A 27,410-nucleotide genomic window follows, 5' to 3' on the forward strand; every position below is an offset into this window, starting at 1 on the left:
TGTGCGGTGCATTACTCATGTCGAGTCACTACACTACTTACACACATGTCGAGTCACTACACTTCTAATATATACATTACAAATAACAACATTAAATCACATGATGAGTTATACCAGTAACATACATAAAATTATACATTCCCAACACAAGCGTCACCATACTACATGTACAACACGCATAACAAATAACAAAATTACCACACATAATAAGCAACACACTAACACACATGTCGAGTCACTACACTACTAACACACATGTCGAGTCACTACACTACTAACACACATGTCGAGTCACTACACTACTGATATATACATTACAAATAACAATTTTAAATCACACGATGAGCTATACCAGTAACACGTATAAAATTATACATTCCCAACACATGAGTCACCATATTACATGTACAACTCACATAACAAATAACAAAATTACCACACATAATAACACACGTCGAGTCACTACACTACTAACACACATGTCGAGTCACTACACTACTAACACACATGTCGAGTCACTACACTACTAATATATATAACAACTAACAATATTAAATCACACACAATGAGTTATACCAGTAACACATATAAAATTATACATTACCAACACATGAGTTGACTCAACATACTACATGTACAACTCACATAACAAACTTAGAGATACTGTGAGCACTGAGCTCACCAAATGATACCCCCCGCCTCCGATATGATTATAATGGCAAAGTCGGGGGGGGGGGGGTGTGGAAGGATAAAGGCTACTACATGTATATAACACCGGTCATATTTCATTACCTGGACATCATAAATAACTGTTTAGAGTAGTGAACGAGGTATAAATGTTTTATAAAATACAAAATATTATATATGTATTATCGAAAAATTTTAGTCATATCTAGCTGCAGATCTATAGCTCTCCAATGGTCTGGAAAAAAATTGAATGGTTGTTCATATTGACATGATGAGAAAATCTGGGAATAAGAGGGGGAAAATTATCATTTCCTGGAGGTTAAAAAAAGGTTTGAGTCCGGCCATTTTGAAGCAGTCGGTCGGGAGAGGACAAACAAACATTTTTTTAAAGACGACCACATCATATTCTGTATGGCCATGCCATACAGGTTTACGTATGAATTGATATTATTTAAATATCAGAAATGAGCGATTTTCATAAATCATAGCATGTATGTTAATTAAGTTTCTGACTGAAGCATACCTGAGAATACAGAGGGGATATCTTTTATATCTAACTGAGTTTTTAAGTCCGTCCTGAGGCTTTCTCTAGGTTGCACACCAGTATCAAATTTCAATAATTATATATTAATTATTACCAAAATTACGAAAAGTATAGAAGACATAACTCGTCTAAAACAAACTCCTCGAGAAATTTCTTTTCAGACTTTATAAGACAATGCTTTCTAAGCATACAAAAAACAAAAAACAAAAACATCCAGATAGGCAAGCGAGTTTATTGTCATCGAAGTCGAACAGGTGCTTGAAAATGATGCACAGGACTTAACCACCCTTCCTTAAATACGGTATACAAAAAAAAAAAAAAAATCAACACGATTGCTATGTTCTCACATCTGGTAAAATCAGAAAGCCAACATGTTGTTCTTGACCTCATAAAGAATATCAGATCCTTCTCCTTAATTGTTGAAACGGCCGATTTCGAGGGAAGTATTGAAAAATAATGTGCGTTGGCCACGTTTTGACGTAAACCTTTAGTTTTTACGCTATCGAATAAACTCTGTCCATAATTTTCACTTTTTAACAGAAAGATACACTGTATCTGAAATACAGAGGGCCGACCGTGTTTATCCCAACATACGGGGTGTATGCTATGTTGTGCACGGGGTATATGTTTTCGAAGCGATAAAAAGGGGGTCAATGTATGCTTTTTGTACAGTCAATATTTCAATTTATAGAAAGCATATGCCTACGGAAGAAAGCATTATGTAAGAAGTATATGGATACCTATGAATCCACTGTATACTTTCTAGTTTTATCAAACACCTCAACACAATTCCGAGGATCAGAGCAAGATTGACGCTACATTGTGTTTATGATCAACTGTACCATAGTTAGCTGGGGTTTTTTTTCTTTTGTTAAAAGTGTAGGTTATATCTGTACATAACCAACAATACTATATGAGGTAACTACTACATATCAGAACAAAGCTTCGCTTAATCATCACTTTCATATTACTGTTAAATACACGTTATCTATATAAATGTATGTATAAATTGTCTGTTTATAAAACAGTTCGTATTTAAAGATATTGACGAAAAGTCAATGTTGTGCCCGGGGTGTATGCAGCATGTTGCACCCGGTTAATCCAGATAACCCGAATCGTATCCTGCTGATGTCTGTATCTCAATGACAAATGTTCAGAAAACCTACAGGTACAGATACAGGCTCACACATTGAACTAATTTTCAGTTAAAGGGGGGGGGGGGGGGTTGCACATATAAGAAAGTCCTCGATACGCCAAAAAAAAAAAAGGATCAACTGATCTTATTATCGATCGGCCCAACTGTAAATATGCTTTATTTTCTATTCTTGAGTATATATTCGCAAACTAATAGCCCCTTTCCTCCTTCCCCATGCTTCGAAGAATTAAATCTATTCAACCATACTTTAATTCTGATGTATGTTTTCAACATTGAGTTACCTGTTTTAAGCTTGAGCATTAAATGTATTTTATTTCAGTAGTAGATATACATCTAATACATCATTAGGCAAATGCTTATTTTACCCTATCCATAAGTAAATAATTAAAATGTAATTATAAACTGAAAACAAAAGGCGATTGTTAAAACGAAATTGAAGAATAATAATTCGTATATTTTTTAAATCGGTTTTCGTATTGAAATCTACACTTGGAATAAGAAATATCTTAAAATATTCTACTAAAAATAGACTATAATAATATAATATACAATTTTAAAGTATGGATATCGTAATAGTACTACATGTGTAATTTGTTCCTTGGCATAACTTATTAAAATAAAGAATTCAGAGCAATTGATATAAGGCAAATAAATGACCATTATATTGCCATTGCTACCTACCTGCAGGTACAGGTATGATTACTTCACTCCCCCCCCCCCCCTTGTTTTATTACCTAAACACACAGACAGATTTAACACCTTTAATCGTCCCAATTTACACAAAGCAAACGCTGGTAAAAAAAAAAAAAACAAACAAACAATAGCACCATATATGTGACACTTTTTACATTTATTTTTGGGGCATAAACAGCACAACTCAAAGCAGTTGAACAGGGAATAGCAAGTCCTGCTTTAGAGATCATATTGAACGACAAGGGTAAATAATTCTTTTTTCAAATGATATAAACTCATTCTCTAAAAAAATATGCGATTATCAAGGTTTATACAGGTAGCATTTTGCACCAAGTGAACCCTTAAACGTAAGCAGACCTTTTCTTATACGGGTTGGACCTTTTCTTAAAAAAAGTTATCGTATTAGCGCCCCCGGATCTTTAAACGAGGCGGAACAAATAATATGCAACATCGGTCAATCGGTAGAGGTTGCTTACTCCTCCATGGTACCTGATCTGTTTACAGAGGTCTATGTCTGCTCTGCCCATAATCTGTTTTCATTAAATGAGCTTTTGAGCATGATTACGGTTCAGGGGGTCGTAACATAAAGGTACTTAAGTCTAAGACCATGCTTAAGTAGGACTTCAGTACAGTCTTAAACTTAAGACCATAACTAGAAGCGTGCTAAGATTTGACATTCTAAGCAAAACTTAGGCGGTCGGTAGAGGTGAGTTAAGTATGTTTTAACTTCTTTGAACACATATTTAGAACTATTTAAAGGCTGGCTTCCGACGTCAAAACATTCCTCTATTCATGTATGCATTAAAGAAAATAATTTTCTCTATTTAATACTGGTATAAGAATTTTATTTTTTCGTCGGGGGAAGGGGGAGGGGGGGTGATATTGATCACTTATTCCAATTTCACTCTCCAAATGACATTCATGTAAATGCAAAATTTTTTGGGGATACGATTGAATGTTAGTGGGACCTAGGTTATAAACACTATTATAAGTAAATTGTACACAGTAATCATGGATTTTTTTGTTCACTGTGAAAAAATGATACAGATTAAAAAAAAAAACAGAAAAATTGTCGTTGAATGATTATTAGAAAACTAATAGTGTCTGTAAATTAGATTAAACGTAGAATGCAACAAGCGTGGATTCAGACAGAGTTCACTAATATGAGAGAGAGAGAGAGAGAGAGAGAGAGAGAGAAAGAGAGAGAGAGATATGTTGGAGGTATACGAAAAATTATCTTCTTTTCCATCCTTGATTAGAATTGTAAATAAGTATATCATAAAACGTCTGCCGTCTTTGCCTACTGATATGGGCTGATACATCGGAGAAAAAGAATTTAATATGTCCCCGTAATCGAAGATTCGGGGGCATATAGTTTTTGCCCTGTCCGTCCGTCTGTTTGTCTGTCTATCTGTCTAGCTGTCTGTTTGTCCGCAAAAACTTTAACCTTGTCAATAACTTTTGATTGGTTAGAGCTATGGCTTTCATATTTCACATGTGTATTCCTTGCGACAAGACCTTTCTTTAGGTACCATCATATTTGACCTTTTGACTTTGACCTTGGAGTTTGACCCACTTTTGCAAAATTTTATGAGACTTTAACCTTGGCCATAACTTTTGAACAGTTGGAGCTTAGGCTTTCAAACTTCACATGTGTATTTCTTGTGACGAGACCTTCCTTTGGGTACCAACATCTTTCACTCTTTGACCTTGACCTTGGAGTTTGACCTACCGTTGAAAAAACTTTAATCTTGACCACTTTTGAACAGTTTGAGCTAGGTCTTTCATACTTCATATGTGTACTCCTTGTGACAATCTTCTTTGGCTACCAACAGCTTTGACCTCTTGACCTTGACCTTGGAGTTTGACCTACTTCAATTTTGAGAAATTTTAACCTTGGCAATAACTTTTGAACAGTTAGTGCTAGGGTTTTCATACTTCACATATGCATTTCTTGTCACAAGAACTTCCTCTTAGGTACCAACAACTTTGACCCTTTGACCTTGACCTTGGAGTTTGACCTACTTTTGAAAAACTTTAACCTTGGTCATAACTTTTGAACAGTTGGTGTTAGGGCTTTCATACTTCACATGTATATTCTTTGTGACAAAGCCTTCCTTTGGATACCAACAAGTTTGGCATTGACTTTGACCTGGAGTTTGACCTACTTTTAAAAAATTTAAACCTTGGCCATAACATTTGAACGTTTGGTTCTAGGGCTTTCACATGTCCGATCATGTGAATCACTTGTGACATTCAAGACCTTCCCTTGGGCACCATTTGACCTTGACCTTGCTTTTTTACTTACTTTGAAAAAACTTTAACCTTTGCCATAACTTTTCAACGGTTTGTACTAGGGCTTTCATATTTCACAGGTATATTTCTCGAGACAAGACCTTCTTTGGGTACCAACATTTTTGATTTCTTGACCTAGATTTTGACTTGCATTTGAGAAACTTTAACCTTCGCCATAAGCTGCCATACGGGGGGCATCAGTGTTTCACAAACACATCTTGTTTTATTAAGAGTTTCAATTTCAAGTACATAGACGTTCGGTTATCGTGCAATGTCTGCGAGAATGACAATTTGAAACCAAGTGAACATTTGTCAAAACAAAAGAATAACGACAAACGGTAAACTGGAAACATTGCATTCTCGAGTGATAAACAATTAATATATTCATACATTTACAGTGAACCACTATTTTGTGTCCGTGTAATATTTGTTTTCAAATATTCAGACTAATTTTAAACAGAATATTTTTAATACGAAATCTAATCTAACCTTGCTAAAACTGATAGGTAAGGACATCAACTTTAATATATGTGTAATTAAAAACGCAATTAAATCATTTTTTTAGAAATACATGTATATATATAAATAAATATGAAAATTATGATGATTCATAAAATATTTTGAACATAAGTTTGACTTAGCTAAGACCTAGCTAAGTTCATTAAATTATGTTACGGTTTAAAACAAATTTAAGTAGTACTTAGGCAGGTCTTAAGATTGCGCCTAAAACACATACTTATGACCCTACTTAAGTCAAAATCTTAGCAAGCTTTATGTTACGACCCCCAGATCTTTAAGTTAATAGTAATACTAAAGACGTTAGAAAATAACGTCAGTTTTTAGTTACGTCAGAGATTCTGTGCGCATTTTGAAATCCATTAAGACAGGGATTTTTTGCATTCAGTGTAAGTTCAACAATCAAAACCAAATACATTTGCGAATAGAAAAAAAAATCCGGAACCTTTCGGAGAGCCGTGGACAAATTTAATTGTAATCTCCTGTTTTATTCTTTACACTTTAATGCTCGTTTTATATAGCTTTTTATTTTCTCAATATCGGAACTTGCAGGACGGTCAGGGGTCTTTGGAGCCTTCCATCATATTCAGAGTTAATAAAGAAACAAAATTATGAATTTCGATACACACCCCATTTCAGGAAACACGACCCCTTGTAAGTAGGGACGTTATATATATATATATATATATATATATATATATATATATATATATATATATATATATATATATATATATATATATATATATATATGCATGTAAAGGAAAACTGCATGTTGATAAAAGTGTTTAACCTCACCCTTATCCCACCTTTTCGTCCCCCACGAAATATATTTATAATTACATGTACATGTAAATGAAAGTCAAACAAAGTGAAGAGAATTGACCCACTTTATTTTTACATGGTTCTATACGTAGTAGTATAGTCGGTGTTAGAAACATGCATTACATTTGAATTAAGAAAATTGTAACAATCTTTCATTTAGGCGCAAACTGAACATAATCTGGTATGACGTATTAAGTTATTTAAAGTTATTTAAAAAGTCATACAAGAATTATACATGTGCTACATGTAGTTAAGGTATCGATCGATGTGTATTATTTCCGAAGCCCTCCATAAACTTATTTCCGTGATTTTTTTAAAATCCAGTTCGACCAATTGGTAGAAAACTCGACTCAACTCAGAGAGACAAGAAGGGCGTTCTAATGAAATTTAAGAAAAAAGCAGCTACATGCATGGGAGCAATCTATTCAGCTACTCCTGTTTGTATCTTAATCTGCTTAATTGTGTAATTTTTATTTTATCTATGTACCAGTGATCCAGATAACATATTTGCGGAATCGTAATACATTTTCCCCCTTATTATGCGGAATCGTAATAAAAAGATATTCGAGAAATTGTAACTTATTTTTTTTTGCCGAAAGATATTATCAATATGCGAAAACGTTGAACACCGCTTCACTGAAAGATGAGTGATATCCAACAAGAAGACAAAGGACAAAAAGAAATATATATATATATATAAATATATATATATATATATATATATATATATATATATATATATATATATATATATATATATATAATCTCGTTTTCCTACGCATGTTCAAATGGTTGGGGTTTCTCCCTCTTTTTTGTGGCCCGAATGTAGAACGCAAATTTCAGCAAAATGTACCAGAAATTAGGGAAAGGGCCCAACCACCTAACCCCCCAAATAAGATTTTCTAGTTTAGTCGATAGGTTAAGGTTTTTTTTCCTGCTTGTCAAACTGTTTTGGAGCGCCCCACCCCCGTTAAAAATCGATTTTTATCCAGCAAAAAGGAAGAAAAAATAACAACAGGCCTTATATTAAAATTTCTTATGTACATTAACAACAGTTATTTTCACGGGAGAATAAAAAAACACTAGGGGGCATCCCTGTACCCCTTCGATACTGCATGCTCAAGATCATAGTATTTCCCGGTTTAATATCAAGGCTAGAACGTAAACGTTAATGTAGAAAGGAAACTTGTCCCATTCATATTCAAAAATCATTTTGTGTGGCTCCAAAAAACCAATTTCTCACTAAATATGCTTTACTGACAACTTTAAAAACAAATCATCAACCAGTACCATTTAATAAAATAAATGAATCAAATCTGTTGAAGATGCCATTCCTGAAAACGTAATTTTAGAAAAATATAACTTTTCCGTGAACTTTAAAGATTGAGAAAAATATTATCTCAGAGCGGGGGATTGTCCCCGCCTTGTACGCCCCGTTTCTTTTAAGAGGTCTTTTAGGTAATTTCACAATAATGTGCATTATAAAACCGCCATCGTTATTTTGATCTAACTATACCATGATATTTTAGTAGGGATATTTCCTACAGTTGATTGATTGATTGTATGTTGTTTAACGTTCCATTCGAGAATTTCCTACAGTTGAAGTCAAGCATTTATCATTTAAAATTTACAGCATGCGACCGACAAACATTTATCTGCTTTTATATACACTGTACATCAGTTTGCATTGGTCTATAATTCTTACCCAATTTGATCTTCCCAGAACCCCTTCTCCCAAGCAGGATTACACGTTATATACTTTCATCATACCTCTACTGATTTTTTCTCTATACAACATTAGATCGTTATAGACGTGACTAATTCCCTAGAAATCTTTATGAATGGACTAATCCCCGTGCGTTAGTCAAGTGAGCTAATCCCTGCATCAAAAGCTAATTCCCGGTAATCTGTAATCCTCTAGATTTTACTTTTACATTGGTATGATATGTGAATGGACTAATCCCCGTGTGTTAGCAAGTAAGTGAGCTAATCCCTGCTATGAAATCATACTACCTGAATCCTCTAAATTTTACGTTTGTATCAGTATAATAAAACAGTTAAAAGTATATCATTGTGGGAGTTAGCAAGATTTTAGTTCCTCTCGACCAGGACTATTAATTGATATTATTTCATTATTCACAAAACAATTGTTTTTGTTCTTCTATGTACATATATATATTATTGTAAAACTTTGTAAATGTTGTATGGCTATTCAGATTTTATGTATGGAAGAGGACTATCTAAGTTTTTGGAACTTGTGTCCAATCCCTTTGACATATTGTCAATAAAAAATGTTCAAAACAAAAACAACTGGAATTTTGCTAACTCCCTCAATGATATACTTTAACTGTAAAATAAGTATCCACCATTCTGGCCATAAAGCATTTCTAGATATTTAATACTGCAAAAGTTAGTTCTATTCTGCAATCTAATGAAAAAATAAACATATACAAGGAAAATTAAATTTCTGTTTATTTCAAAAATTAAAATCACAAATTATGCTCATTCAAAATTCAGTCAAAATATCTATTCATGCAGCTTACATTACATTAGAAATTCAAACATAAGTTTATCAATGGAGGTTGATATAATATTATATTTAGCATTCTTTTAATAATTATATACACATCATAAAAAAAGTGTCTTTTTATATTATGCTTACGTATAGCAAGAGGCTACTCTAACTTACACAATAAGTCAACACTCTTTTAAATTAAACTAACTCAACATGAAAACACATAATGAGCTACACTACTTACACACATATTGAGTCATTACATGACTATTACACATAAAAAATAACATTAGTACACAAAAATGAGCTACACTACCGCAGGTAAAATTCTACATTCCCAACACAAAATGAGTCCCATGCTACATGTACAACACACATACCAAAATAACAATACAAATATATGTATTACAAATAACAAATAATATTTAAACACACAATGAGCTATACCAGTAACACACTTAAAATCATACGTTCCTGACACATGAGTCACCATACAATATGTACAACACACAAAACAAACAACAAAATTACCACACATAATAGCTACACTACTAACACACATGTTATGTCACTACACTACTGACACACATGTCAAGTCACTACACTACTAACACACATGTCAAGTAACTACACTACTAACACACATGTCGAGTCACTACACTACTAACACACATGTCGAGTCACTACACTACTGATATATACATTACAAATAACAATTTTAAATCACATGATGAGTTATAAAAGTAACACACTTAAAATTATACATTCCCGACACATGAGTCACCATACACATAACAAATAACAAAATTACCACACATCATAAGCTACAGGCTCCAGGATCATGAAACAGACTTAGACTTAAGTCAAATTTTCAATCGCATATAAAATGTTTATTTATTATTGAATTATTTCCTAAATTTGCAGATAACATGACTTTTGTGAAGCAATGTTGAAAAATATTCTAACTTTGGTCTACTTGACTTCTACAACATTTTAGTACAACGTAAAGATTTTGACTTAAGCTTAAAATGTTTTATAATCCTGGGGCCAGTACTAACACACATGTTAAGTCACTACACTACTAACACACAAGTCGAGTCACTACACTACTAACACACGTCGAGTCACTACACTAGTGATATATACATTACAAATAACAATTTTAAATCACACGATGAGTTATAAAAGTAACACACTTAAAATTATACATTCCCGACACATGAGTCACCATATTATCTACATGTATATGTGCAACACACATAACAAATAACAAAATTACCACACATCATAAGCTACACACATGTCGAGTCACTACACTACTAACACACATGTCGAGTCACTACACTACTAACACACAAGTCGAGTCAATACACTACTAACACACATGTAGAGTTTCTACACTACTAATGTATACAGTAAAACTTTTCTAATCCGAACAACACTGGTTCCAAAGAAATTGGCTGGATTAGACCACATTCTGGATTAGACAACATTTAATACAATTGAATCTACTGCAAGTGACTTAAAGTTAACACTGTATTAGTCAAGATTTTGGAGTACACAACATCCGGATAAGACAAGTTTCACTGTATATTACAAATAACAATATAAAAACACATGAGGAGCTTTACCAATAACACACATAAAATCACATATTCCAAACACATAATGATTCACAATACATGTACTACATGTACAACACACATAACAAATAACAAAATTACCACACATCATAAGCTTAACAATACTAACACACATGTCGAGTCGCTACACTACTAACACATGTCGAGTCACTACACTACTTACACACATGTCGAGTCACTACACTACTGATATATAAATTACAAATAACAACATTAACTCACATGATGAGCTATACCAGTAACACGTATAAAACAAGTTCTGTGAGCCATTATGCTCATTGGTAATCCCCCCACCGTGATGTGAATATACATAATCATGTGAATATACACAAGTTCAGCTATGGACAGACGCACTGATAAACAGGAAGTTGACATCAGATTCATACAAAAATAAATCCCACCATATGGCATGCCTCAACAAGAGTGTGCTAAAATTTCAAGCATCTGCAATGAGTTGTTGCTTAGAAAACTTTGACAAAAATTTGTTCCATATTATACAGACAGATGCACAGATAAACAGGAAGTTGACATCAAATTCAGAAATGAATCCCATCATATGGCATGCCTAAACAAAAAGTGTGTAAACTTTCATGCATCTGCAATAAGTAGTTGATGAGAAAACTGCAACAAAAATTTGTTATGTATGGTATAGACAGACACACAGATAAACAGGAAGTTGACATCAGACTTGTACAAAAATGAATCTCAAAATATGGCATGCCAAAACAAAGAATGTGCTAAAATTTCAAGCATCTGATATGCCTATATGTAACTACTGAAAAAACTGCAATGAAAATTTGTTATGTATGATACAGACAGACGCACAGATAAAGAGGAAGTGAATTGGCATCAAATTCATACAAAAATGAATCGCACCATATGGCATGCCCCAGCAAAGAGTGTGCTAAAATTTCAAGCGATAAGTAGTTGCTGAGAAAACTGAGACGAAAATTTATGTCTGGTACGGAGAGACACATGGATAAACAGGAAGTTGACATCAGATTTGTATAAAAATGAATCCCACCATATGGCAAGCCTAAACAAAGAGTGTGCTAAAATTTCAAGCATCTGCAATGAGTAGTTGCTGAGAAAAATGTGACCTAAAATTTGTTATGGACAGACAGACAGACACACACACAGCTAGACACAAAAGGATAAAACAGTATACCCCCCCCCCCTCTCCTTCGGAGCGAGGGTATATATAATTATACATTTCAAACACATAAGTCACCATACTACATGTACAACACACATAACAAATAACAAAATGACCACACATAATAAGCTACAGTACTAACACACATGTTAAGTCACTACACTACTAACACACATGTTGAGTCACTACACTACTAACACACACGTCGAGTCACTACACTTCTTACACACTTGTCGAGTCACTACAATACTAAATATACACTACAAATAGCAATACTAAAACACACGATGAGCTAGTAACACACATAAAATTATACATTTCCAACACACGAGTCACCATACTACATGTACAACTTACATAACAAATAACAAAATTACCACACATAATAAGCAACACTATTAACACACGTCGAGTCACTACACTACTAACACACATGTTGAGTCACCACACTTCTAATATATACATTACAAATAACCATTTTAAATCACACGATGAGCTACATGTATACCAGTAACACATAAAATTATACATTCCCAACATGAGTCACCATACTACATACGTACACAAAATTACCACACATCATAACCTACACAGCTAACACACATGTCGACTCACTACACTACCATTCATATAATGATATATATAAATGAGGTCATATAATGAGTCAATACATTTACAATAGAGTCAACATGCTCCTAAAACACACTTATATTAGGTCATCATAGCACTTGTTACATGTACTTACACATGAATCACTATTGGGACAAAAGAATTCTTTAGATGAACGTGTACTTGTTATTTAATCTTTGTCTAGCTGTTATGATATTTTAACACCAAATTTTATACTCTTTCTTGCAAATTCAAAGATTGTTCTGCTTTCTGGAGGGGCATTTAAACACTTCAATTGACCACGATCAAGTCATACTGACTAATTCCACTCCACATTGGCACTCTACTATGGCTATTTTTCTTTTGTCCACACATTCTTTACAAATGGAACTGAAATACATATATAATAAAACCATTAAAGCTTTTACATTAAAATGAAATAAAATATATCAATGATCAAGTTTCCAATCTTAATTAAGACACAACAACACTTCTTTAAAAGCAAAAGGACAAGAATAAATTTAAAATTTAAAATTCCTAAAATAGCTAGTTAACATTTTGTGTATTTGATTTGTATTAAATGATTATATCCTTTAGAACTTGTTAGCCTGTTGAATTACTGTAAATGTATAATATTTAGCGTGTAAGATATTTGGCAGAAGTTGATTATTGAGCAAGTTAGCGGGGATTTGATTTAGTGCATTTGTTAATGTTTATGTGTATTTGTGCATGACATTTAGCATTGTACTTGAATTAGCAGACATTGCTTTCCGCCAAAGGCGCTAAAAAGAATACAAAGTGAAAAGTAATATGTTTACAGTATATTCACAACTTAACATACACTTTCTGAAATTTTGGGTTAGGCCATTCCAAGTTTTTTCTCTGTTTAGCATCCACCCATCTTTCAAAAACCTACTTACCTATTCGCAAAAAACACACAAACCAAAAAAATAAAACAAAGACTTTATAGTCGTAAAAATGACGTCATTCAAAAGATTTGATTTTATAAATCTATTTTTCTCTTAGAAAGATCTATTCTTCAGCAAAACCGAGGTATTAAATGCTTAAAATATTCCTAATATGACATCTTGTAGACAAATATTTATAGAAATTGACAGAATTCAAAGATTTTGACCAGAATAACTGATTTCAGGACTCCTTATTATGTTCCCCAAACGAAGTTTGGGAATATATTGTTTTTACTTTCTTTTTTCGAAATTTCTTCTCCGATACTTTATTGTCCGCGAGTGTTCTCAGAAACTACTCATCCGATTGAGATGAAACCTTTTTAGGGTTAATAGGCATGTGTGTAGATGTGCGGAACAAAGGTCATTTTGCATGCACGTGCGCGCGCGTGCGATGAGTGAAATGGCTGATATACTTAATATAGCCATAACTTTTATATTTCTTGATGAATTGCTTTGAAACTCAGAATATAAAATTACATTAGTAGTCTAGACAAATGACTTGGTCAAATTAGCATTAACCCACGTGCATGCACTTCACTCTGATTGGCTGATACAAAAATCTCAATAACTTCCTTGTTTTTTTGAGAAAACACATTGAAATTTAAAATATACATGTAAGTATATATTATAAGGTTCTACAACATATTATATAGGATATTGCTTGAAAACACGTGCATACAGATGTGCTGCAATCCGATTGGCTGACACTTTAAATGACTATAACTCCCTTAGTTTTCAACTAAAGAGGATGAAATTTATAATATAGACAGGCACATTGGGCTCCTACAGTACGATACTTTCAAAATTGAATGCAACGTCATGCCTGTGCATGTGCTGAATTCTGATTGGCTAATATTTAAATGGATATATCTCTTTTATTTTACAATGAAATTCTTTGATATTTAACATAAATGTATATATTGTGAGACACTATAAGAAAATTTATGTGTTAAATGTAGAAAGCACGTGCAAGCACATGCGCTGAAATTTGATTGGCTAATACCCATATGGCTATGTCGGAGTAGTTTTCCAATAAAATACCCTTAAAAATAAAGTGTCCATCTATATTACAAAAGTATTGTCTAATTCAATGAAGCTTGCAGGGAATGGGGCATCATAAGGGATTGGGGAGCCGTTTGGGGAACATCTGTAATGGTTACCGTTACAATTAGCACTAGTTCTGTATGTTTTTTCTGATATGGGGTGTCAAAAACCAAGGCACACGCAGACGCTAAACATAGAAAAAAATTGGAATGGCCTTATCCTTTTCTTTTGCCCTTGCCATTAATTTCCTTTCAAGCTTTCCAGTTTAAAGAGCCAAACTTTAATCTCATCTTCTTCTATAATTTACATATCAAAAGGTTGGAATCTTTACAGTTAGGACTATATAAGTACTCACAGAATACATGCACCTAGACAAATAAGGATTTTTCAAAATAAAAACATGCATCCAAGCAAGTCACTTATAAGAATATTATAAATGAAAACATTCAACAAGCTACACAAATTAGATTCATTTAGCTTTTCCTGTATATTTATCTGTCTCTCATTAGTAACATATATTAATAAATGGAGTAAAATGAAAGACCTAATTTTAATTACACTAAAAGTCTACCAAGTAACAGTAATATGTAATTAATTTTATATGTTTCATAATGTGCATAAGGAGATGGGTGAACAAGGCATGCAAAAAGCCTATAGCTTCAAATGTATAAAAGTCATATTCAAATACTGAATTTAGTATTGAGAGTAAAGTTCTTCTTTTTGAAAGGTATAACATTATACTACAAACAAAACTTTTCTGTGGAAAATTCTTTAAGCAAAAATCATTCTATGATTAAAAAAAGTGGTATTCTTGGGGTTCAAACCCAAGCAATGAAATTAAATCCTCAGTTTTTTTCTTACAGACTAACATGCTAACCACTACACTACATACATGTAGCTCATGACAAAAATGGACATTTACATATGTAAATCACGTTTAAGAATGTGACTCTTGACTAAATGGATTTCAAATATTTCTCTGAAAGATATGAATGTTGTTGTGACATAAAAATGCATTTTTTTAGAAGAGTAGGTCATTTCACCATGTTTTTGTCAACCGAAATAGGAAAAGTTTTAAATATGCTTCGAGTATAATCTTACCAAAATATGGAGTGAAGACCTATACTCATATTCAAAAAGTATGATATAGGAGGAAAAAATGATCATTTTTGCCCTCTTTTGGTGTGTATCTGCTATTTCATAGATCAATAGTATTAATCTTTATAAGATTGTAGCAAATTGCAAAGATTTTACATAAAGTATACATTAATGTTAAATGAAATATCAAAGAAAATTTTGACATGATTAAGATTTAACTCTTTAAATCTTTTTTGTCACACAATGGGCATTTACTTGCCTTGTTCGCCCATCTTCTTTATCAGTAGATAAGGTTTATGATTCAGACTGCATCTGATAATCCATCACTAAAATGTAAAATCATAGAAATAACTGCACTATGCTCACTTTTTTCCTCCCAGAGCTCTTCTTTTCATCTTCAATTTCTTCCTCTTAATTTCCCTAAACTTTTTCTTCTATTGCAAGTTCTGTAAAAAAAAAAAAATCCAATTCAATAAACTACTAAACTGACAAAAATTCAGTTTGTCAATTTTCATATTTTACCAGATTCATGAAAAATCTGGGCATACTGAACTTTTTTAGTGATTTATCTGAGGAAAGAGTGGTTAGTACCTTATTCATTTTCAAGTACCTGCTTGACTTTGACAGAAACGTTTTGGTACTAGAATGTGGAATACATACTTTCCTCATTACCTAAAATATTTCCATGACCTCAAATTCACTTATATTTCTTGCTGCTATTAAAGCCTTGTCAAGAAATAACATTTTTCCCCTATAAGAGGGATCAACTAACAAGTTTCCAAGTGTGCAGCTTAATTCACACAAAAGAAAAAAAAAACTTAACTGAACAGATTTACAAGTACCTGCCAAGAAGACTAGAAATGCGTCTTGATCGACATTTTCAGCCTAAGGTAAAGTCAAGGCATAGTCATGTAACATGTAACATTTTTCATGATGAATTACCTATATACAGTCCAATCTCATCATCTTAAACTAGATGACACAAAGTAAAAAAAAAAATAAAGATGTTCCTGGGTTCCAGTAAAGAGTACTAAAATACCGCTTAATCATACAATCATGTAATTATGGAGAAAATGAACAGTAATCAAGCTCAAGAGTCCATAGAAAAAATACAAATCAGGAGCAGAGCAAACACGGACCTATAAAAACATCAGAGGTGGGATCAGGTGCAATATAGGAGTAAACATCCTCTGCCGATCAGTCACATTCGCTGTGTGCTCCTTGTCATGATCTGGAAAACGGAAAAGTCTGTAGACAATTCAATGTGTAAACAGACAATTCAATGTGTAAATAATGGCCTAACAATTAGTATTAAAAACATCAGTCTGCATTCGACTTAATGATAGATTGTTTTTGCTGACCAGGTCATTGTATTGACCATAGCTAATTACACACATGCAAGTCACTACATCCAGTCAAAGTTGATGTTTTAATTTTTTTCTAAAAATATTTATGAAGGAATAAGATAAGTACCCGGTAATTTTGTTGATTTGAAGAAATACATTGATTGGGAAGGGGGGGGGGGGTACTGTGATAATAATTACCTAGTCCTTTTTCATTCTGCCTTTTTCTTTATCTCTTTCCCTTTCTCTTCCATTCCACCCTCCGGCTCATTATCTTCCATCACTTCATCCCCCTCAGAAATGGTTTCCAGTACATATAAAGTACTTGATGAATGACTTACTCAAAATTATGGACCCATGATTTAGTTGTTGTAATAATGTTACATGTACACACACTGCAAGTCACTGTGCCCTGTAAAAAATGTTACCTTCTTTATTTATATTTAAGGGTCAAGAACTATATATTAAGAATTCATTCTTAAGTTTTACAAAAAAACTATATAAATCAGGATTTGGAAGGGCTTTGTAAAAATACTGTGAGATACATATGTAATAACCTTGTTCTTTCTTCATCTTGTCCTCCTTGTTCTTCAGCTTTTTCTCCATTTCCTGATCTTCCTTCATTTAATCTTCCTTAGTAGCTGCTTCTAGTAGAAATAAATATCAATAAAATAAATAAAAAATCTTGACTCAAGAAACAGTAATGGTTACACATCTTATAAAAAAAAAGAACATTCTCAGAATATTTGTGAAGAACTAAATAAGGATTTTATCTAATTAAAGTAAAAGACATTCCTATCAAATAGAAAACAAGAAGTCTGTGAGCCAATGCTCACTAGTAATTATAATTCCCGCACTGATTTGAATTTGGTACGGACAAGCACAGGGATAAACAGGAAGTTGACATCAAATTCATACAAAAATGAATCCCACGATATGGCATGCCTAAACAATTTAAAGGTGTGCTAAACTTTCAAGCATCATCCTTGAATAGTTGTTGAGAAAACTGTGATGGAAATATAGTATGGACAGAATTGGAAGGATAAACAGGAAGTTCACATCGGATTCCTACAAAAATAATTCCTAAACTTAGCATGCCTAAACAAAGAGTGTGCTAATATATCAAGCACCTGCAATGAGTTGTTGCTGAGAAAACTGCAACAGAAATTTGGTAAGGACATGGATATACATGTATAATAAATATGACTATTATTTAAATCATGGTTCTGTCATTCCATGTAAACTTTGATATTCTTCTGTGGCCCTACCCTACCCCTGGGGGCCATGAATTGAACAAACTTGAATCTACACTACTGGCATTTCAGGAAGCTTTCAAATACATGTAAGTTTCTCAATTAATGTAAAATTGGTCATTTTCATTGGGTTAAATTTTCATGATTTGAGGGGATTTAACTTGTGGTTGAAAAAAAAACAAAAACATGACACTATATAGCATAAAATTTCAATATTTGGTTTCACTACAGTGTATACTAGTAGCTTAACACTGTACGGGGTTTCTTTTATTGTGCGTATCCTGAAATGATACCTTGATTTTTAAAATTTCATTTGAAAGACATGCATCTTTCACTTCTATAGTCACGGCTTAGTGATCGAACAATCTCATTACCTATTTCAAACATCTTGGATTGACAAGGTGCTAGGAACAAGAATTGAACAGGGACCTATTGATTATAATGCGAGTACCGGCAATAAATACCGTCTAGGCTACTGTGATTTGTCAGTTTCAGGAATTAAGATAAGGGATATTAATAATGAACACTTAAGTAATTATTGCAAAATATAAAGTCTAAACACTTGGGAAAGACTATGAATTATATATTAATTCTACTGATTTAGTTAAAAGTTTTTGGTAGAGACTGATAAAGGAGACTTAAATTTTCAATTCAACTTTCCAGCATCATGTTTTATACAGTGTAAGCATGGTCTGACTAGACATATGCCTGAGATTTTCTAATGTCAGGGTTTTTGACACTAATGTTAGTCGGTTAGTCTCATCAGACTAATACATTTTCATTTGGACTAATAAAATCTGTGGGTAATAAGTCCGAACAGACCAAGGAAAAATGAATAAATTATGATTCTCAACAACCTTTACTAAAAAAAACCGGCATGTATTTTTAGCTTTCTAGCTTCTTGGCAGGTAGTAAGGTAATTCAGAGTCAAGTTGGCGCTCAAATTTTACGACTGACTGATGTGAAATTAGTAAACATTTTAGTGATCATGATTTAGTCCTGTGCAAACAATTGAGGTGGATTCCGCCCAGAATTTGACTGGACACCAAGGATATTCCACTTGGAATGCACAAATTCCAGGCGTAATACAGGGGGAGACTGAACCTTCTGATATTCCGTCTCAGAGATTCCGCCTAAATTTAACAGATTCCAGTCATCAAATTCCAGGCTGAATTTAGTTCAGGGGGAAAATAGCTGGAAATTATAAAAAGAAATACTTTGGACAGTTGAGACGGAATCTATATTCAGAAGGAATCCTGTTATTTCAATTCTAGGTGGAATTTCAATTTCCATGCAGGCAGAATGTCAATTTCCAGGCGGAGCTAATTTACATTTTCGCCACAAATTTTCAGCTAGTCTCCGCTTGGTTAACGCTTGGTTTCCGCTTATATTGCTTTAATAGTTATAGTAAGTTTTACGCCTGGAATTTTACCCAGAATTCTGTCTTGATTACACCTTTTTCTCCATGTGGAACATTTTGTACAGGGTATGATACATAAAAAAAGATGTCAAACATTTTGGGTGTAAAGAACGAGATTAGGAATATAATCATACTTCCTGCATGATCATGAGATTTTAAAAAATCTTTGGAATAAAACACTTCATGTAAATGCAGTGTTTCTTTCAAAAAACTATAAAAAGTACATGGTAATGTTTATTTTTAGATAAATCGTTACAAAACACTGATCTTTCCTTTTTTGACAGACTCATAAAATCATGAGTGAAGTAGTAAAAGAAGCACTAGACATGCAAAGTCAGGACATGTTTGTTGAAACACCCTGTATTAAAGAGATTTCAACTCTTATGTATTTGTTTAATCATTCATTCCACCCAAAACAAAAAAAGAAGCTTTTTAAAACAATTCTACTTACGCATTAAAAGTACTGCCATCTTTTTTCTACTGGTGAAGATTCAAGATGTAATTAAATGGGTTTAATTTGTGTTTACTGGCCAATAGTTTTCAACACCATCTGCAGGAACCTTGAAGTTTTCCTGTATCACCATGAACCTAAAAAAATCGATGTTATATATTTCAGTATCACAAAACATGCACCTAAAACATTCACAGACAGACATTACACACAAACAAACCTTCCATGTTCCCTTTATCAGCTGTTTATGCCATAATTTGAAAATAATCATAAATTATGAATTTGCTTCATCTTGCACTGTTTTAAGTCCCAATATTGTTTTGTTAAATAATTAATACAGGTAAAAAGCATGTTTTACTGACCATGGTGACAAATAATACATTAGACAAAATTAATACATGTATCATGCTATCAATAAGATATGAAAAATGTTAGCGTGCATGTTCACACACACTTGAGTAAGTTGACTGACTGCTTCCAAAGAATGTACATGTCCTTATTCATGTAATCCTGTTCCATGAAAATAGTTTTCATTTATACCCCTTTATAAAATGGCACATGCATGTCACTTACATACTGCAAGACTCTGCGTACATTGAGTACACTACTTTCACTTTGACCTTGAACTTGACTGAATACCGATTCCGACCCTGTTTGTGAATTTTTGTGTACATATTGAATCCTTATCTAGAAATATACTCAACTTAGCTTTGAATTAATAAATAATATAAATTGACACATTAACTGAATTTACACGCTACATGCATGTAATTGTAAACAACAGGAGGTATGAGCATTAGCTGTGTGTTCATAAGGGGGGAGGGGGGGTACTCCCATATGAAACAGTCTGGGTGATTTAAACACAGGCACATATTTAGCTTCCATAAACTTGTAACAGAGTAGCATTTCTGCTCCTATATATGTAAAATATGTAATTAGAAAGCCATGACAAAAAGTGGTCAAGGCAGGAAAAGGCATGGGATAATGACTGAAATATTACATAACACAGTTTTACAAATAAACCCTTCACAGAAAGTTGTGCTAGGTTCCCTACATGAACTCATGGATTCTGAAAAACCTGTACCAGAAACCTGTACCATTTTCCATACCTGGAGACCCTGATTTGGGAAACCGGCCATGTCAAAAAATAACCAAATATGGAGTCATGAGATCTGCATGTGCCTTAATTAATTCATCTAGATCTGGGTTAGGATCTTGGAGAATCCCCTGATGTTGCTGTAGATGCCAAATAGAGACTGAATAGAAACTTTACAATGCTTTACATTATTAATTTGATTAGTTTTAGAATTTTTAAAGTTTGGAATTAATACATTATGAGAGTGCCACATTCATTTTTATAGAACTTATCTACACTATCATTTTAACAATTTATAGTAGTTTCTTATTAAGAATCAAATGATTCAATGCACAATTCTATAGTAATTTAACTTAATTAGGCCAAATGAAAAAAATTATGTGTTTCTGGTGACATATGCTAAAAAAAATTAGGCTAGGTAAGTAAGGAATAACTTTTTTTTACTTTACTGTTAATTTTGTTTACTTGTTTGTTTGTTGTTTAATGTCCCTTTCGAGAAATTTTCACTCATATGGAGATGCCACCACTTGTTGGTGGAGGGCTGCAAATTAATAGACCTATACTCCGCTCTCAGGGCCAATTTGAGCAGTGAGGGATCTTTTTCATGCCAGCACCTACTGTGACATAGGACCTCTGTTTATATGGTCTCATCCGAAGGACCGGTCTCCACGTCCCACAGTGGGATTCGAACCTGCAATCTAAGGATCAACTCCTCACTTCGCGACTCTAGAGCAAACACTCTAACCACTGCGTCACGCAAGCAACACTTTTTATTTTGAAAGCATCAATTAATTATTCTGTACATTGTTTTTCTATCATCATGATCATATACATGTACATAAACATACATGTATATGAATAAACAAACAAACACATATATATATATATATATAATATATATATATATATATATATATATATATATATATATATATATATATATATATATATATATATATATATGTAAAGTAGGAGTACTCTTTAAAACTCTTGGATGGATAGACAGGTTTTTACAGTGTACGAGACATGCATTTTATGGACTGCACTATAAGAAAACTTTACTATGAACAAAAGTATGATTCAAAATCTCGATTTGGAATAAAAAGTAGTAGAGTCGGTGGGGTAAAATTAGGTCAGCTGAGTTATGGGAAATACATGTTGTTGTTTTTTTCAGCCTAAGTTTGTTCAATTTGAATTTAATAAAATCATAACTTTCTTTATCATGTGATGACACAAAATGAAATAAGATTGTTAACTTAGGTTAAATCATCATTGATCAACAAAGACTATTTCAATGTCTGTCAGCTTGCATTGAAACATCCAAGGATAAAGATTTCAAATGGCTTCTATATTAGACTTACTTACTTAGACTTTTAGTTCAAAAGTGACAAAATCATTCAAGTTGACCTAAGTACAATTCCAAGTGATATACATGTATATTAGTTATGTATCTTTTATAAAGTAAGAAAGACACAAGCTATATTAGCTCAGGATCATGAATCCTTCTAATCTGATTTGCACAAAGGAAGTTATGATCATGCTATGTAAAAAGCCGTGAGATTAAAAATACATGTATATAGTTTGAACCAAATCTGCCTCATTCAAATTTTGTAAGTTAGAAACTGTCTTCTTGGGACAAGGATTCCTTGCCTACACAATGGTTTCTGTGCACAAGAACACCTTGCTTTCAGCCTCAGATTCTGTGTCCATATCTTGGGTATGTGGAGCCCGTACATCTTTTCTAAATTTCCTATATGGGTTCCGTGCCTTAACTGTGTCTATATATACTATGTCTATTTCACCTCAAAATTTTGGAAGAACACTATATTGCGACTCGATTTGTTTTAAAATATGCACATTAAGCAAAATAAAAGTTGTGTATTTCATAGATTTCAACAATTGGAAATGATAATATTATTAAATCACAAACTTCAACTCAACCTGAAAGTACAATTTTTTTAACAAGTAGAATTTCTCTTAGCATGCTTACCAATAGACGTACTCAATATATATGGGGTATACAGTCCACCAATTCATTTCCCATAGGCGACAATGTTAACCTTTTCTCACACTGTTTTAAATCCTTGCTTTACATTTTAGGATGGAACAACTCTCAAATAACATCTCAAGGTGGAATGTCAGATTGTTTTCCGGCCAAATGCACACATTCGCAAAAAATAAACATCTGAAAATGAAAGTAATTAAAACAATAAAAGTAGAGCATTAACATTTCCAAAATCTAGGGTGTGCACATATCAAACTATACAATTCCTTTCCTTTTAAGTTGCCCGCGTGGCGCAGTGGTTAGAGCGTCTGCTCTAGAGTCGCGGAGTAAGGAGTTGATTCTTACGTCGCGGGTTCGAATCCCACTGTGGGACATGGAGACCGGTCCTTCGGATGAGACCGTATAAACCGAGGTCCCTTGTCGCAGTAGGTGCTGGCACAAAAAAGATCCCTCACTGGCCATAAATGCCGAGTATAGGACAAAATTTGCAGCTCTCCACCGGCAAGTGGTGGCGTCTCCATATGAGTGAAAAATTCTCGAGAGGGACGTCAAACAACATACAAACAAAACAAACCTTTCCTTTAAAAGATATAATGTCGAAATCTTTCCAATGAACAGAGCCAAGGGAAAATTGAATGCACACTTTGGTGCTAATATGGTTGATTTAATGACCATTTTAAAATTTTTTTACTTCAGTGCAATTATCATGATTATGGTGCATGGCACAAGCCTTCAGCATATGCCAGCGAGTATGTTAATCTTTCTGTATGTCGATGCAGGTTTTTTAAGCTTTGTACATGCTGTAGTGTGGCAAAGCCTTAATTTGAAGAGGTGTGGAGCAACCTTTACATCTTTTGTGTGTGTATGTGAATTTACAAGAGTCTCACTTAGCCTATCTTCTTTTACGTGTTGGTATCACAGCTGTATCACATATCACGCTCACAAACACCACAGTGAAAGGTTTAAAATATATGCACAACCAAACTTTTGTGAAATATCTGCACTTGACTGATATCACATGCATGACTTAATAATTTTATACGTGACTCGAATGACCTCTGATTTGTTTATCATGTAAATATTTTGAACTTGTCATTTACACCTTTATATAACGTTTCTTACTCTATACTTACCATAAGGGGTATTTACATACTAAAATAAATCACAGAATGACATCGAAGGTATAATCCAATAAGTATTTCTATGTTATTAGGTTCACAATCAAGCATCACGCCACAACAGTACTAGTTACGATTAAGTAGTAATTCGTTCCGGTGATGACTCGGAATGAAATTTTACACAGAAAAAAAATGTTTATTACTTGAGTAAATTTGAGTAGAATAGGTTAATCAGACAATTTTTTTTACTAGAAATAAACATGGTAAATGGAGAGGGGGGAGGGGGAGAGGCATTAACAATGTTCAAATAGATATTTCTATATATAGTCCCTGATTAGACTAAGTGTAAAATTTATGCAGTTCTTCATATATACGATGGACAATGTTTAGCAATTCATGCACCGATCCAGTCCAGTCCACTCATATTTTTTTTATTTTTATTTTTTTATTTTATTTTATTTATTTATTTATTTATTTTTGATTTTTCAATTAAATTTGTATGGTGTAGTTTTTCTCGGGGGGGGGGGGGGGGATGGACAAGTTTGAGTTTTTTAAAATTTATCTATTTATTTTTTAAGTTTTGGGTAAATTTCTCAGTTGGATTTTTTTTGGGGGGGGGATGGAACAACCCCCCCCCCCCGGAAGAATTCCTGGATCATCTCCTTCTGATTAAACAATAGTGAACATGAATCACTAACTCTAATGAATAAATAAGGTAAAGTCTTGGAAACCACATTTTACGACTACCGTAATCACACCACATCAAGCCTAGAGACTGTAATTATTTCTCTTACACGGACAGGAAGGCAACTAATTATTAAAGTTTCCAATCTGAATACATGTACAAAAACTTGCAGATTTTCATATTTTGATTAGTTTACCAGCTTTAAGGACACATACAAGAAGAACTGAGCATACTTTATTTTTGGATGAAAGAGAACTCTGATCTTGTCTACATTAGCCGTTGTATTTTAAAAATGCATTTCCCCTTCTGATCAAAACAGTCTATCATACACGTACCTCCATTATAAAGATACCTAATCTTTCTCAATTCTTTTTATACAATACATGTGCAGGTGTTCCATTGTGACATACATCAGGGACATTGTATTAGAAAATATTTAAATGAATTTGTTCATTTGAAATTCTGTAAAATCAGTCGAGAAACATTTAAAATCGAAAAGTGTGATTCTTATATGGTGAGAACGTACTGTTAAATACTTTTGTAATCATACATATTTGGAGCAGTTTTTTTAAAATAAAGAATAAATTACAAATGAAATGCATGTCTTGGACAAAGATAAATAAGATAAATAATTTCTAACTTCATAAAATAATTTATTTAACTTCTGAACTGAAGATGTGTTGATGGCAATATGTGTGACTATAAAGGATAGAGATAATTCCAGTTCAGTTCATAACTAGAACAAAGAACCAGATACGTTTGATATATTACATGAAGTATAATTTTTTATATAAGTTGAACAGAATTAATTGATACGAGTGTATGAAATAGAAACATGTCAACATTATGAATAATTCGAGAAAATTCGAACTTAGACTCGATGACGACTGCAAATTATGCTTAACAAATGGATTGGGCCATGTAGTGGATTTAAAGTTATATGGAAATATATTTAAATAATTCTTTAACCTTAAAGTTTTATTTTGTGGATTAAAACTAAGGGATTTGAACATAAATTTTTCAAGGGCATATAAAAAACGAAATCTAAATATTCTATGTTTATCGAGTGATTGAATAATATCTTTGTATATGGAAACGATGTGATGTTTTGTAATTAACGCTTTAATTCACGGTGAAATCAACAGAAAATTAACTTACCTGATGAGATCATTTGTTACTTTGTAGAAAAATCGAGATCATTACACACCGGAAGTCGGCCATAGTATTAGTCTGCATTGCGCATGCGCTAGAATCAAAACCGAGTAAAGTGTGTAAGTGCCATTTTTTGATCATAAGTCGGCGTGTGAAAATACGGGTGTAAACCGTCAAATGACACCAACTTTTTTTCTCGATTTTTTGGGCATAAATAATCGAGAACTACCCATTTTTCGTAAAACGGCAACTCACTACAGTGATTACTGTAGTGATTTGAAAAACTGTAGTGAGTTGATTGATGTGTCAATAAGTACCTGAGCTGAGTTGAAGGTGTTTACAAACGCACCCTCACACACACACACACACCCTGTGTGTTTGTAAACCCTGTCAATTGGACACGTGCTTTAGACGGCACACGTTTAAATGAACACGGAAAAATCCAAATGAACACGAAATGGTGGTGTTCAGTTGGATTTTATCATAAATCAACTGGAAAATGTCCTAGGATGCATCCCATTTCAAAAAAATGAAGTGTTAATTTGACCGGATGCATGAGATCTGTGTAATGAGTGTGTATAAGATGACCACGGATCCATCATTTTTTCTTCTCGGCGAGACTTACACACATTGCGAGTGCGCATGCTCGTTACATCAAATGACGTCGTAAATGACATCATAATACAGTACCCGTTTCACACTTAGTCATGTACATGAGGACGAAGTAAACTTTGTAAAAGGTAAGTAAAAAATCTGTAAATAAATAAATTAAAAATTTTATGTATTTAATAATATGGCCTATGAATTAATGAGTAAAGATATGTGTCCATTATGACATTACGGCATTATTGTCTACTCAATATTTTTCCTACGGTATGTATACATGTATATGCTGTATAGTTACAATGTGCATCGTTGCATGATTGCAGTATAAATGGTTTTAACCAATATACTAAAAGTTATTATTATTAATGTTAGTAAAAACATAAAGAATTTTTTTTCTATATCTACATGTATGTCTCTGGGAAAATAAACACGTTCCGTATTGGCATTTGTTGTACTCGCGGAGAGAAACTATTTATGCATCTAATATTTCAATTTTATTGAATCAACGTTGATCTTTTGCAATGTGTAGCAA

General features: G+C 33.1%; 3 long non-coding RNA genes across 3 annotated transcripts in view; 1 reads left to right on the plus strand and 2 right to left on the minus strand.

Moving 5' to 3' along the window:
• Positions 1-27,410, plus strand: part of LOC133189359 (uncharacterized) — a 201,871-nt gene that overhangs the window by 94,901 nt on the left and 79,560 nt on the right. The window lies entirely within an intron of this gene.
• Positions 15,892-17,447, minus strand: LOC133189354 (uncharacterized). Its single transcript, XR_009721442.1, has 3 exons — positions 17,294-17,447; positions 16,889-16,980; positions 15,892-16,195 (listed from the first exon to the last, which is right to left on the minus strand). It is a non-coding gene; the product is annotated as an uncharacterized LOC133189354 (long non-coding RNA).
• LOC133189355 (uncharacterized) lies at positions 17,461-23,345 on the minus strand. Its single transcript, XR_009721443.1, has 4 exons — positions 23,303-23,345; positions 20,217-20,353; positions 17,650-17,739; positions 17,461-17,504 (listed from the first exon to the last, which is right to left on the minus strand). It is a non-coding gene; the product is annotated as an uncharacterized LOC133189355 (long non-coding RNA).

Source organism: Saccostrea echinata, unplaced genomic scaffold (assembly GCF_033153115.1).
Source record: "Saccostrea echinata isolate AGI-Se365-2 ecotype Australia unplaced genomic scaffold, CSIRO_AGI_Sech_v1 ptg000017l, whole genome shotgun sequence".
Classification (NCBI taxonomy): Eukaryota; Metazoa; Mollusca; class Bivalvia; order Ostreida; family Ostreidae; genus Saccostrea; species Saccostrea echinata.